This window comes from Triticum urartu, chromosome 3, assembly GCF_003073215.2.
Source record: "Triticum urartu cultivar G1812 chromosome 3, Tu2.1, whole genome shotgun sequence".
In the NCBI taxonomy this organism is placed as follows: Eukaryota; Viridiplantae; Streptophyta; class Magnoliopsida; order Poales; family Poaceae; genus Triticum; species Triticum urartu.
Genome location: NC_053024.1, coordinates 703,851,506 through 703,863,914, shown reverse-complemented (window position 1 = coordinate 703,863,914; position 12,409 = coordinate 703,851,506).

The following is a 12,409-nucleotide window of genomic DNA, read 5'->3' as shown; positions in this document are numbered from 1 at the left end:
CCACGCTCGATGTCTACAAGCGAGCCGGTTAATTAATTCAGATTGCAATCCAACAAATCCGTTTTCTTTCGGGTACGAGCACAACAAATCTGACTCTAGCGCAAGGACAGATAAAATCCTTCAAGAAATCTGTACTACGTTGAGAGCGATACCCACGCAGTGGCCACTATCGCGCGCACAAACCAAATTTCGCTACCATGGTGTGGGTCATCACACCCACTGATCAACGTAGCTAGTAGTCTGGAGATCTGCTTCTGATTCACAATCCTCTGGTTTTCAGTGAGATCTCCAGTGAGAAAATGCGACACCAGCAAATGCAACCAACTCCCACAGAAAAAAAGCAAATGCAACCAACGACACCGGCCACCCATCCTGGTTAGAGCTGCATTTGCTAAAATTAATCTGACGTCCGGACACGTGTGTGATCTGCGATAGGCCAACTCAAAAGGCATATTGTGTTTGGTGCACGATCGGCTACAAACCAAGCAGAAATATCTGTAGTAGTAGATGAAGGGGCATGCTATGTGTCCGCTGGCTGATCTTTTTAAAAGATCAGTCAGATCGTGTGCAGTCAGATTAATCGCATCAAGCGAGGTTATTTTTTTGCAGAATTATTTCTGTAATACAGATCTTTTTGCAGAATTTTTTTGTAACAGTTATTTTTTTTTGCAATAAAGGTTTTGTTGCATCTTTTTGTAACTAAGGTCTAGTTGCAGAAAAATTTCGCAACAAAGATTTTATTACAACACATAGACCCGTCGTAGACCATTGTAACACCATGCATGTTTTGATGAAGGACGGTATGTGAGCCCTCACTTGACGCGTGACATGTACGGGAGGTGGTGGACGCGGCAGCTGCCATCTGCCGGGTTATGGTAGGCTTTTCCCCGTAGATGAAGCTGATTAAGGCGACAACAAAGTAGTAGTCCATATATGTGTGTGCCAAGTTTTGTCCATATACTAGAACTTTGATATTCCCTCTATTCCAAAATATAGTGTGTCCGCGCTTCCCGAGGTCAAACTTTGACCATAGATTTAACGAACGAGACCAATTGCGGCGGTAGAAAAAAATTTACATAATTAAAAACTTCTTTCGAATACGAATTCACTGATATAACTTTTGCTCCCACCACAATCGGTCTTGGTAGTTAAATTTACGGTCAAAGTTGAAGCACGGGGATAGAGGAAGCACTACATTATGGAACGGAGGGAGTAATAAAGAATCTAAAGAACTAATTTGGTGTTCGAGATATTGATTTTTTATAAACTTAGTCAAATTAAAATAAGTTTTGTTTAGGACAAATCTAGAACTTTGATTAATTTGAAACGAGGAGGATAGCTAGCAGGCGTGTTCAATTGGTTAATAAATAATTATTTGAATGGAAAATTGATTATAGAATAGCAACCTAGTACATGTCCTGTACCATGGAAAGAAAAAGGAAAGGATGTCCGTTATTCAAGTCTTATCGATTAATACGACTGTGTTGAGTACCGATTGCAGCAAAATCATCACATAAGCTAGACACAAGAAGTTAGATCCTATACTATGGTCAAAATAAATGCTAAACCTAGGGGCAAAATTTATGGGTCAAACCTACGGAACTTAATCCTTAGCGGACCTCTCACTAACCCACTCTCTGAATTTCGTCGTGGGGCTGGATCCAATCTAACCAAATGATTCGGTGATAAACTCGTCATAAGAAATTTATGTACTTCAGAATATTTTATTCATGTACACTTGACGATAGACTAGAAGCCGCCAGTCTGATATTTTGAGACCCTACATTCTAGTGATATCAAACATTCAGGTATACATGCATTGAAATATGCAATGTGTGTTGTTGCGACTACCATAAATAAATCCATGAAAGCGAACACTTTTATATGTGTTAAATTATGTGGTTTAGTGATGGATATCATGATTATAGCATAAAAATGACCGATTATATTTGGGATCATTATCACCTAGCATGTTTTATTAAGTAAATTATGAATAAAAATGGTAATTATTATTATGATAATGTAAAATTGAAGTTATATAAATATAAAACTTTAGTATAAAGAGAAAAAGTTTTAAAAAAACTTGAATTCATCCTCAAAGTCTAAAAATGACCCCGACCGCTGAATCCATGAATTCGTCACCATGTTCTTTCTAACCCAGCTTATCCTGACTGATTTTTTTGAGAAGTTCGTTTGTGCGCCATGTTTCCTAACGTGGCATGCATTATGGTCTGCAAAATAGTTCTTCTCAAGAAACTAGTCTTGTTGGTTTGAGTAAGCGTGATCGGCATTCCTATTTAGGGCGAACAACGATAAGTTTATAGCTGAAACCTTGCACGTCGTAGTTGGACAAGATATGATTTAATCGCTAAAGATATTCAAATCCAAGTCTGAGTCTAATATAGTATCTAGTTCCGGTTTGTGATATTTTAAGATATTCAAAATTTTCAGTACTTATATAAAGAGACCATAATAATCAGTTTTGACCAAGACCAAAATTATAAGACCAGTACTAACACAAAAAGGTAGAATCACTATTTTTGATCGGAACTAAAAGAAATAATCATTACAATTGTTAAGAAGGTTCATTTCTTTGCCTTTTTCTTCCCTTGCTCATATTGTATTTTAGGAGTCTTTCTCTTCTCTGTATTTGGTCCTGCTTGGGCAGTTTTTTTTTCATTTGTTGCCATTCTGCTAGCTTGTTGTGATGTTAGCATCTGTTTGTGCTTGCTGTTGAGAAACCAACTATATATCCAACAGTGCATAATTAATAAAAACAATAGAAAAGCAAAATTATATGAAATAGAAGAAAAGCAAAATTGTATGAAACTGAAGAAATGCACAAGTACATGAAACTGAAGATATGCAAAATTAAATGAAACAGAAGAAATGCAAAATTAAATGAAACAGAAAAAATCCAGTAGTATATGACATAGAAGAAATGCATAATTATATGAAATAGAAGAAATGCATAATTATATGAGACAAAAGAAATCCACTAGTATATGAAATATAAGAAATTCATGATTATATGAAACAGAAGAAATCCACTAGTATATGAAATAGAAGAAATACACAATTATATACCTCAGAGGCCTTCATTTTCCTCCCAGTTTTTTCTCAGAAAGGCATTCTCCTCCCATTTTTGCTTTTATGAAATAGAAGAAAGGCATTTCCCCTCCATGTGTGTGATCAGCGATAAACCAACTCAAAAAGGGATATCGTGTTTGGTGCCACGATCAGTAATAAGGGCATCTTCAACGGTAATCCGTAAAAATCCTACGCATCCGTCTGCTGACACGGATGCGGGAGGACAACATGCAACGCTGGCTGCATACATTTCAAACCGTATTTTAATTAACTGGACAAAATTCATGCAAAACAGTCGATATTCATCAAAGTTCAGATAGAAAATACCACAAATCATCCATACATGGCAAACAAATTAAGTGTAGTACAATAATGTCTCTAAATTCGACACATCCCGGGTGTCGAGCAAGTTTTTGATGAGCGGATCATATCGTTCCACACAAACTCCCCTTTCAGCTTCATCCAATAGTGTGTGCACATAAATGGCCGACCCTCTGTCATGTGATACACCACGACGGCGTGTGCGGGCTACATATAATGTGTAGATCGACATTGAGTGAACGAATCAATCCGCAAGTTGAGCAAGAGGAAGTAAAACTTACGATCTCGTTCATGTCCGCGTGCAATGGCCACCTTGCATCGAGCTGACTAACCAAGTTGCAAAATTTGATGACGCTGGTCTGGATAGCGTGCCAGCGATACGACAACAACCTCACGTTGCGTGGTGAATGATTTACATGTCGTAGGGCGCAATACGCTGTCATGCGTGAAACTCTTCATGCACTTGCTCCCAGAAGGGTTCCCCTTTGCTCCTGCCTATGAAATCCGCGGATACAGTCAGCCACACATCGCACAATAACTCATCCTCCATGGTCGAGTAGTTCGGCATTCTTTGTACTCTAAAATACGACATATCATTTGAAAATAAGCTCAATGGCATTTAACTGAACATTTGTCGGGCGTGGTGTCCTTAATGGAGGTCGTCGATAGGGGACGTAGTGTACCTGGGTACAAATGGCTCCAGGGTGGAAAGCTCAGTCGGAATGGCGAGCGGGCACGTCAGTGCTTGTTGCGGACGTCCGACAATGCCTCTGTGTCCATCGGAGGCGAACAACAGCGGCGGTGGAGGTGGAGGGTGCGGATGCAAAGCAAGGGGAGAAGGGGCATAGTGGAAGGAAATGGGACAAGGAGGGGGATTGGATGGGCCGGTGGTGTTGGAGTCCTACTTTACGGGTGTCCGGACTCCCGCAAACCTTCCACACTTTCGTCTCCAATTTGCGAGAGAAATCGTGTCCGGACCGTACAGATCGGCGTCGGATCGCTGCCGCGGTCCAGACAGTTACGGTAGGTTTGCGGGCCCGCCTTGGAGATGCCCTAACCAGCCAGAAATGTTTGTAGTAGATGGAGATGATTAACCGCTCGCGTGTCTACGGAACTAATTTGGTTTTCGAGATATTGATTTTTTTTAATAAACATAGTCAAATTTAAAGAATGTTGGTTTAGAGTAAATTTAGAACTTTGTTTAATTTGGAACGAAGATGGTAGCTAGCAGGCGTGTTCTAATTGTCAATAAATAATTCTTTGGATGGAAAACTGATTATAGAATAGCAACCTAGTACATGTCAGGTTAAGGAAAAAAAACGAAAGGATATCCGTTGTTCAAGTCTTATCGATCAATACACTGTGTTGAGTACTGATTGCAGCAAATTCATCACATAAGTTAGACACAAGAAGTTAGAACCTATACTATGGTGAAAATAAATGCTAAACCTAGGGGCAAAATTTATGGGTCAAACCTACAGAACTTAATCCTTAGTTGGATTTCGTCGTGGGGCTGGATGCAATCTAACCAAATGATTCGGTGATAAACTCATCATAAGAAAATTATGTACTCTAGAATATTTTATTCAAGTATACTTGACGACAGACTAGAAGACCTAATTTATTCCTCAAAAAATTAAAAATAAAAGACCTAATATAACAGTTAGACTGAGAGTCTGGGATGGATAGTTGGCAGTGGGATGATTTTGTATTGAATCAGAATTAGAGTAAATTGATCATCAAAGATTAAACAACACCTTAGACAATATATGCATGTGTTGGCTAATGTCCAAACCGTAATTTTCGCATAGAAGAGGGGCGGCTAATGTCCTTTTCACGAACCAAAAAGCAGTCAAGTTTATATAAGCATATGCTTTATTTTAGCTCTCCTAGGAATCTTCTCTCCTGAACTTCTCCATGCTCCAAACTGTTCGAGATACATTGAATCTTCCCTTGGTCCTACATTTGTGAGCACGGGATTCTATCAATTCACCAAGAAAGTATAGATCGAGTGAGCTGTCTGATTACACAACGAGCTGAATTTTGGAAGCACAACTTGTGCCTTGTGCAGATGGCAGGCAGGCACGATCCACCAAAGTTTCGTTGAAAGCAAAGCCGGCCCTGAATTTCCACTTGAGATGATGTGTTCCTACAAAACATGGTTCAGTTTGCAGCTACCTTGTTCCAGCTCGAATAGCTCGGCATTTTCAGTCATTATCTGCTGTGGAAAATGCACGAGCAGTGGTACAAAAGTCTGCACTAAACTGAAACGACAGTCATGCTAATTTGGAGCACAAGTGCATAATGATACTGGCGGCGACCCATCGCAGGAAACCAACAGATATGGGCGCCGTACCACTTGCATGAGCGGTTGAACTAGTCGCTTAAAGTAGTACTACGTATGTGATTCACCAGAGCGACGTAGACCTTTCTGTTGTTTCATTTGCGTATTGATAGCTGACGAGAAGAGGAGGGGACAGTGCGTTCAAGTTGATCAAGAAATACGAGATAGTAGTCAGATCGTAGCAACTTTTTTTTTTGCAGCGCGTATCACATTTTCAGCAACTCCTCGTAAACTAGTGCCTCTTACCTTCTTTTTTCACATGAGAGGCAAGAGTATAAAATAAATTTAAGCTATTGAACTTATCAATTAGTGACATGATTAACTTTTTACTTTCTTATCTCACATGTAAAAAAGGAGATAAGAACGACCACGTTAGAATTTGCCATGCTAAGTACGGTGCTGTTGCGTGCGGCCAATAAGGAATTGATTTTCCTTTTGGCAGTTTGCAGCAAGTGCACTGCACACAGGTGATGGATAGCAGACGTGACAGGCTCTTAGGCCAACTCCATCGCACGATCCTATTTTGTTCGGCCCCATCCATTTAAGGTAAAAGGAATAAAAAAGGCGGCCAGTGCGCGGGAGCAAACGGAATTTTGTCCGCTTTCGACCCATCCGCGGTCCAAGTTTGCGCCGCTTTTGGGGTGAAACGGACACCACGCGGACGCGCGGGTCGTCTGCGCGTGTCTTCCCCTGGCCCGCCCGTCGGTGATACAAGACGGGCCTTTTTCTATCCGCCCCCCTCCCTCCCTCCGGCCGCACCCCCTCCACTCTTCCCCACTCTTCCCCTCACCGCCACCGCTGCCATTGCAGCCGTGCAGTTCGGGCGCGAGCTCGCCCAACCCCTTCCCCTCGGCGCCGCCGAGCTACCCAACCACGACCACCTGGTTTGCGCACCCGCCGGCCGGTTTTGGGCCGGATCCGGTCGGTCTTGAGTTCGGCCGGCTGTGGGAGGCCTGGCCGCGCCATGGACTAGCCGGGCACCTCGCCGGAAGGCCCTGGCAGGGCCGCAAGGCCACATGCAGGCAGTGGCTCCTCCTCTAGCCGCTCGGATCTGCACCGTCGGTGGGCCGCCGGCAGATACACGAATGGCGGCCGGCCGGGCTCGGTGCTTGCCCAAAAGCTCGCCGGCGCACCGTTGCCACTCATTAAGTGCGACCACTGCCCAAGGATGGTCGTGCGCCGCGTGTCTACAACGCCGGAACATCCCGGATGGGTGTTCATCAAGTGCTTAAACGATGGGGTATGCGCTTTTTTTAGCTTCGGTTTGTGCTCTAGATTTGACTAGTTGTGCTAACTTCAAATTTTGTTGTGTAGAATGGATGCAAGTTTTGGTATTGGGAAGAAGAGTACATCAATATATTGATAGAACGAAATTTAGTACATGCTCGTGCACTTTTAGCTAGCATAGAGGCTGTAAATGAGACAAGTGCACTTGTTGCTAGATTAGAGGCTAGACACGAGACGAGGTCTGAGAAAGCAACATCTACTTCTGGCTTGAAGAAGAAAGGAGGATGCCAGATCGAACCTCCTCCACAGATCAGCAATGAGTGCATCGAGAAGGCCCTAATCCAACTCAAGGGGGCAGTTATGAAAGTTGGCTATCTTCTAAAATGTATTCTTGTTGTTCTTATTTTCTTTGGTCTTACTTTACTAGTCAAAATGTGATGATGCATTTTTCATGTACCAAAAATGAATGATGAAATAAAGTTAAGGACTTGCAAAGAAATAATACGCGGACAGGATGTGGCCGGGATGCATTCGCGCGGTGGGTGCACGGCCACCACATCCCAGGACACACCCGGACACGACCCCAAATCTCTACCCAAACAGACAGAATCCGGACAAAACGGACGTCCGTTTGGGATCGCGCGCTGAAGTTGGCCTTAATTTGTACTCGTCGCTGGCCTCCCCACCCCAACTTGTCCGGCTATGGAAGAGGACGAAAGAATCGTACAAAGAAACAAGAAAGAGAGAGTGAGCGAGAGAGGAAGAAGGCACGGCCTCGTGGTATGGACAGCGGCCACCACGCCGTGCCTGGTCTTGTCGCCAAGCAAGCTTTTGGGCGTCGGCTCCTTGGACGCATCGCAGGCGGCTTTGAATTCCGTCACCGGCAGCGGCACCACCTGCTGGTGTCTCGGTCACGAGACCGACGCTTTTGGTTTCGTTCGATGGACGCCACCTACGACTGCGAGCAGGTCGGTTTCTTTTCGAACCCAACAAAACGCCATCCAGAAGCTAGCGACCCCCGAGCCTATCCGATTTGGACGCACTCTATCCATCAATCCACGGTGCCAGCGCCAGCTCCAACCAAAAACCACGGGCAAAACAACGGATTTTGAGGTGATTTGCTTCTGTCTTTGCGTCCGTTCGGGGATGGGAGGGGACGAAAAGCAGGCAGGGGAGAGCGTGGCACGGGCTGGACTTTTGAGGCCATATAAGTTTGTTTCTCTGCCCGCTCTCTCCTGTCTGGTATGCGCCAAATGGGAAAGACAAGCATGGTGCTTGTCCTCGTCTCAGTTGAAGTTATTCATGGCGTGGCGTTGCGTGGCGGGATCATCTGTTTTCTTTTGTGTTTGTGTTTGGCAGCATGCGCCAAAGCGACATGGCGTGCGACTCTTCCTTTTTCTAATCTAACCCACTCCCGTGCACGGTGCACCTACCTATGTACTCCGGTAGAGACTAGCAGGTGACCAGTATGGGGCGGTAATCGTTAGGACTCTACGTGAGGATCACGATTTTGTTTAGATTAAACTTTCTTTTTCTTTTACTGAAACTCGCAGGAGCTCTGCTGTTTATGTTAAACTTGCTACGTGCATGTGCATGTGCATGCATGCATGTGCTCTACGTATCTGCTCATATCTGTTAAATTAATAGGAGAAGATTGTAGCAAGACTGATGAAGTGATCATCTCTCCCATCAATCATACTATTACCGGATGTTAGAATACAACTTGTATTAGGATTATGATTCCTACTCGATTTGTAATAAGGCTAGGTCAGATACGGCTTAACTCTTATATATACTTCATGTATCTACACAATATTGTATCAACAATTATTCAATACAATTCTATATGGTATTAGACTTTCGATCATAGGGTATGGCTAACCCGTCAGCCCCGCCACCGCCCGACTACTTCGAGCGGCGCGCCACCATCGTCGCCGCGACCACGGCCTCCTTTGCCTCTACCTTTACTCTAGCTCTACCTCCATCAATACCCCCTTCCATCTCCTTCACCGACACCATCTCTGATATTAGCCCCTACATCCCTGTAACCCTAGATCTCGCTGCTCACAGCAACTATCATTGGCGTCATCTTTTTGACGTCCACCTTGGGCGATGCAATCTCCGCTCTCACGTTGCCGACGACTCTCTTCCTCAACTTCATGATCCACAATGGGTCAAGGATGATCTCACCATTATTCAATGGATCTACATGCGAGTCTCCACAGAGATCTTCAATCTCGTCCACTGTGACGGTGCCTCCGCCGCCGATCTATGGGCGGCCCTTCGTCAGCTCTTCCAAGACAACGTTGACGCTCGCACCAACAATCTCCACATCGAGTTTCAGAATATAGTGCAAGGTGATTCACCAGTCGGTGTCTATTGCCAACGCCTCAAGGCGATCGCGGATGAACTCTGCGAACTTGGTGATCCGATTGACGATCGCCAGCTCATCAACGTCCTCCTTGTCGGCCCCAGTGAGCGGTTTGAGAAGCAGGCCTCCTTCATCCCTATGATGCATCCGTGTCCCTCATTCGCCGTGGTTCGCTCGATGCTCCAATGGGCCGATCGTGCCCTAACTACGAAGGACTCCCGTCCTTAGGTCTTCACTGCTTCTCCTCGCCCGCCTGCGTCGACGCTGCCACCGCCACTGATACGTCTCCAATGTATCTATATTTTTTGATTGCTCCATGCTATATTATCTACTGTTTTGGACTATATTGGGCTTTATTTTCCACTTTTATATTATTTTTGGGACTAACCTATTAACCGGAGGCCCAACCCAAAATTGCTGTTTTTTGCCTATTTCAGTGTTTCGGATAAACGGAATATCAAACGGAGTCCAAACGGAATAAAATCTCCGGGAGCGTGATTTTCTCACCGAACGTGATCTAGGAGACTTGGACTCTGCTCCAAGGAACAAAAGAGGCGGTCACGAGGGTGGGGGGCGCCCCCCTGCCTCGTGGGCCCCTCGTTGCTCCTCCGGCGTACTTCTTCCTCCTTTATATACACACGTACCCCCAAACGACCAGGGAGGAGCCAAAAACCTAATTCCACCGCCGCAACTTTCTGTATCCACGAGATCCCATCTTGGGGCCCGTTCCGGACCTCCGCCGGAAGAGGGCCGTCATCACGGAGGGCTTCTACATCATCATAGCCTCTCCGATGAAGTGTGAGTAGTTTACCTCAGACCTTCGGGTCCATAGTTAGTAGCTAGATGGCTTCTTCTCTCTCTTTGAATCTCAATACAAAGTTCTCCCCCTCTATTGTGGAGATCTATTCGATGTAATCTTCTTTTTGCGGTGTGTTTGTTGAGACTGATAAATTGTGGGTTTATGATCAAGTCTATCTATGAATAATATTTGAATCTTCTCTGAATTCTTTTATGTATGATTGGTTATCTTTGCAAGTCTCTTCGAATTATCCGTTTGGTTTGGCCAACTAGATTGGTAGTTCTGGCCATGGGAGAAGTGTTTAGCTTTGGTTCGATCTTGCGGTGTCCTTACCCAGTGACAGAAGGGGCATCAAGGCACGTATTGTATCGTTGCCATTGAGGATAACAAGATGGTATTTCATATTGCATGAATTTATCTCTCTACATCATGTCATCTTTCTTAAGGCGTTACTCTGTTTTTAACTTAATACTCTAGATGCATGCTGGATAGCGGTCGATGAGTGGAGTAATAGTAGTAGATGCAGAATCATTTTGATCTACTTGTCACGGACGTGATGCCTATATACATGATCATGCCTAGATATTCTCATAACTATGCTCAATTCTGTCAATTGCTCAACAGTAATTTATTCACCCACCGTAGAATACTTATGCTCTTGAGAGAAGCCACTAGTGAAACCTATGGCCCCCGGGTCTATTCTCATCATATCAATCTCCCTTACTTTAATCTTGCTTTGCTTTTTTACTTTGCCTTTACTTTTTACTTTGCATCTTTATACCAAAAATACCAAAAATATTATATCTATCATATCTCACTCTCGTAAGTGACTGTGAAGGGATTGACAACCCCTAATCGCGTTGGTTGCGAGTAGCTATCGCTTTGTGCATGTACGAGGGACTTGAGCATGGGCTCCTACTGGATTGATACCTTGGTTCTCAAAAACTGAGGGAAATGCTTACGCTACTCTGTTGCATCATCACTTCCTCTTCGGGGAAAACCAACGCAAGCTCAAGACGTAGCTGCCACCTCCACCAACAACACCTCCTCAACCATCCGGCTGGCGTCCAAGTCCCAACTACCGGGGCAAAAACCCTAGGCCGCCACAGTTCCACACGGCGCCCGCTCCTGCTTCGCCCCCGGCTCCACCAACTGCACCACCACCGCCCGGCTTCATCAACTGCACCACCACCGCCGCCCAAATGGCGCCCACCTCTTTATCCATGGACAGGGCTAGTCTAGGCGTGGCCTATGCCTTGGTCCGCCCCTACGCCATATGGTGCCCCGCCTGCCTATATCGGTGGCTGGCAGCCCGGTGCTCGCCCTCACACCGGCGCGCCCGTCCTCGCGCCTCGACAGCCGACTGCTGCGTACCACGCTGCTCCCTCCTACGTGCCACCGATCTAAAACACTAGTCCTTATGCATCCTATGGCGCTCCATCGCCTCCTACATGCAGCAGTACAATGATGGTGTCTCTCTCTTTACGCCGATGCCGGCCCTATTGCCGACGCCACCACACCCGCAAGCTTCCATGACTACACCGGCCTCTACTTTGACTCCGAGCTGGGACCAAGCTGCTTTTCTACAAGCCATGAACAACTTTTCTGCACAAGGGAACTCAGGTACGTACTGGATTTTCGATTCTGGTGCTTATCGTCATATGTCTGCATCGAGTAATTTGCTTTCTTCTTGCACACCTTCATCTTTTCCCTCTATTACTCTCGGTGATGGATCTTCTATTCCTATTTACCGTGTCAGTCTGGCTCAAATCCAATCCCCAATTAAGCCTTTGCTTCTTCGTGATGTTCTTGTTGCTCCTGCTCTTATTAAAAATCTGATTTCTGTTCGTCAAATCACGACTGATAATCATGTTTCCGCTGAGTTTGACCCCTTTAGTTTGTCTGTGAAGGACTACCCGACCAAAGCCGAGATCGCTCGATTCAAGAGCTCCGGTGATTTATATTCTCTCCATGGTACTACGGTCGCTCCTCCTCCAACATCTATGGTGGCCTCTGTTGATCTGTGGCACCAACGTCTCGGCCATCCCAATAAAAATGTGTTATCCATACTTCTTAGTGAATTTTCAATACCTTGTAATAGAGACTCTCATAATTCTTCTATGTGTCAGTCATGTCAATTGGGCAAACATGTTTGCCTTCCCTTTAGTTCCTCTCAATCCTCTAGTAGTTTTTCTTTTGAATTACTTCATTGTGATCTCTGGACATCACCCATAGAAAGTGTATCTAGTTTTAAGTA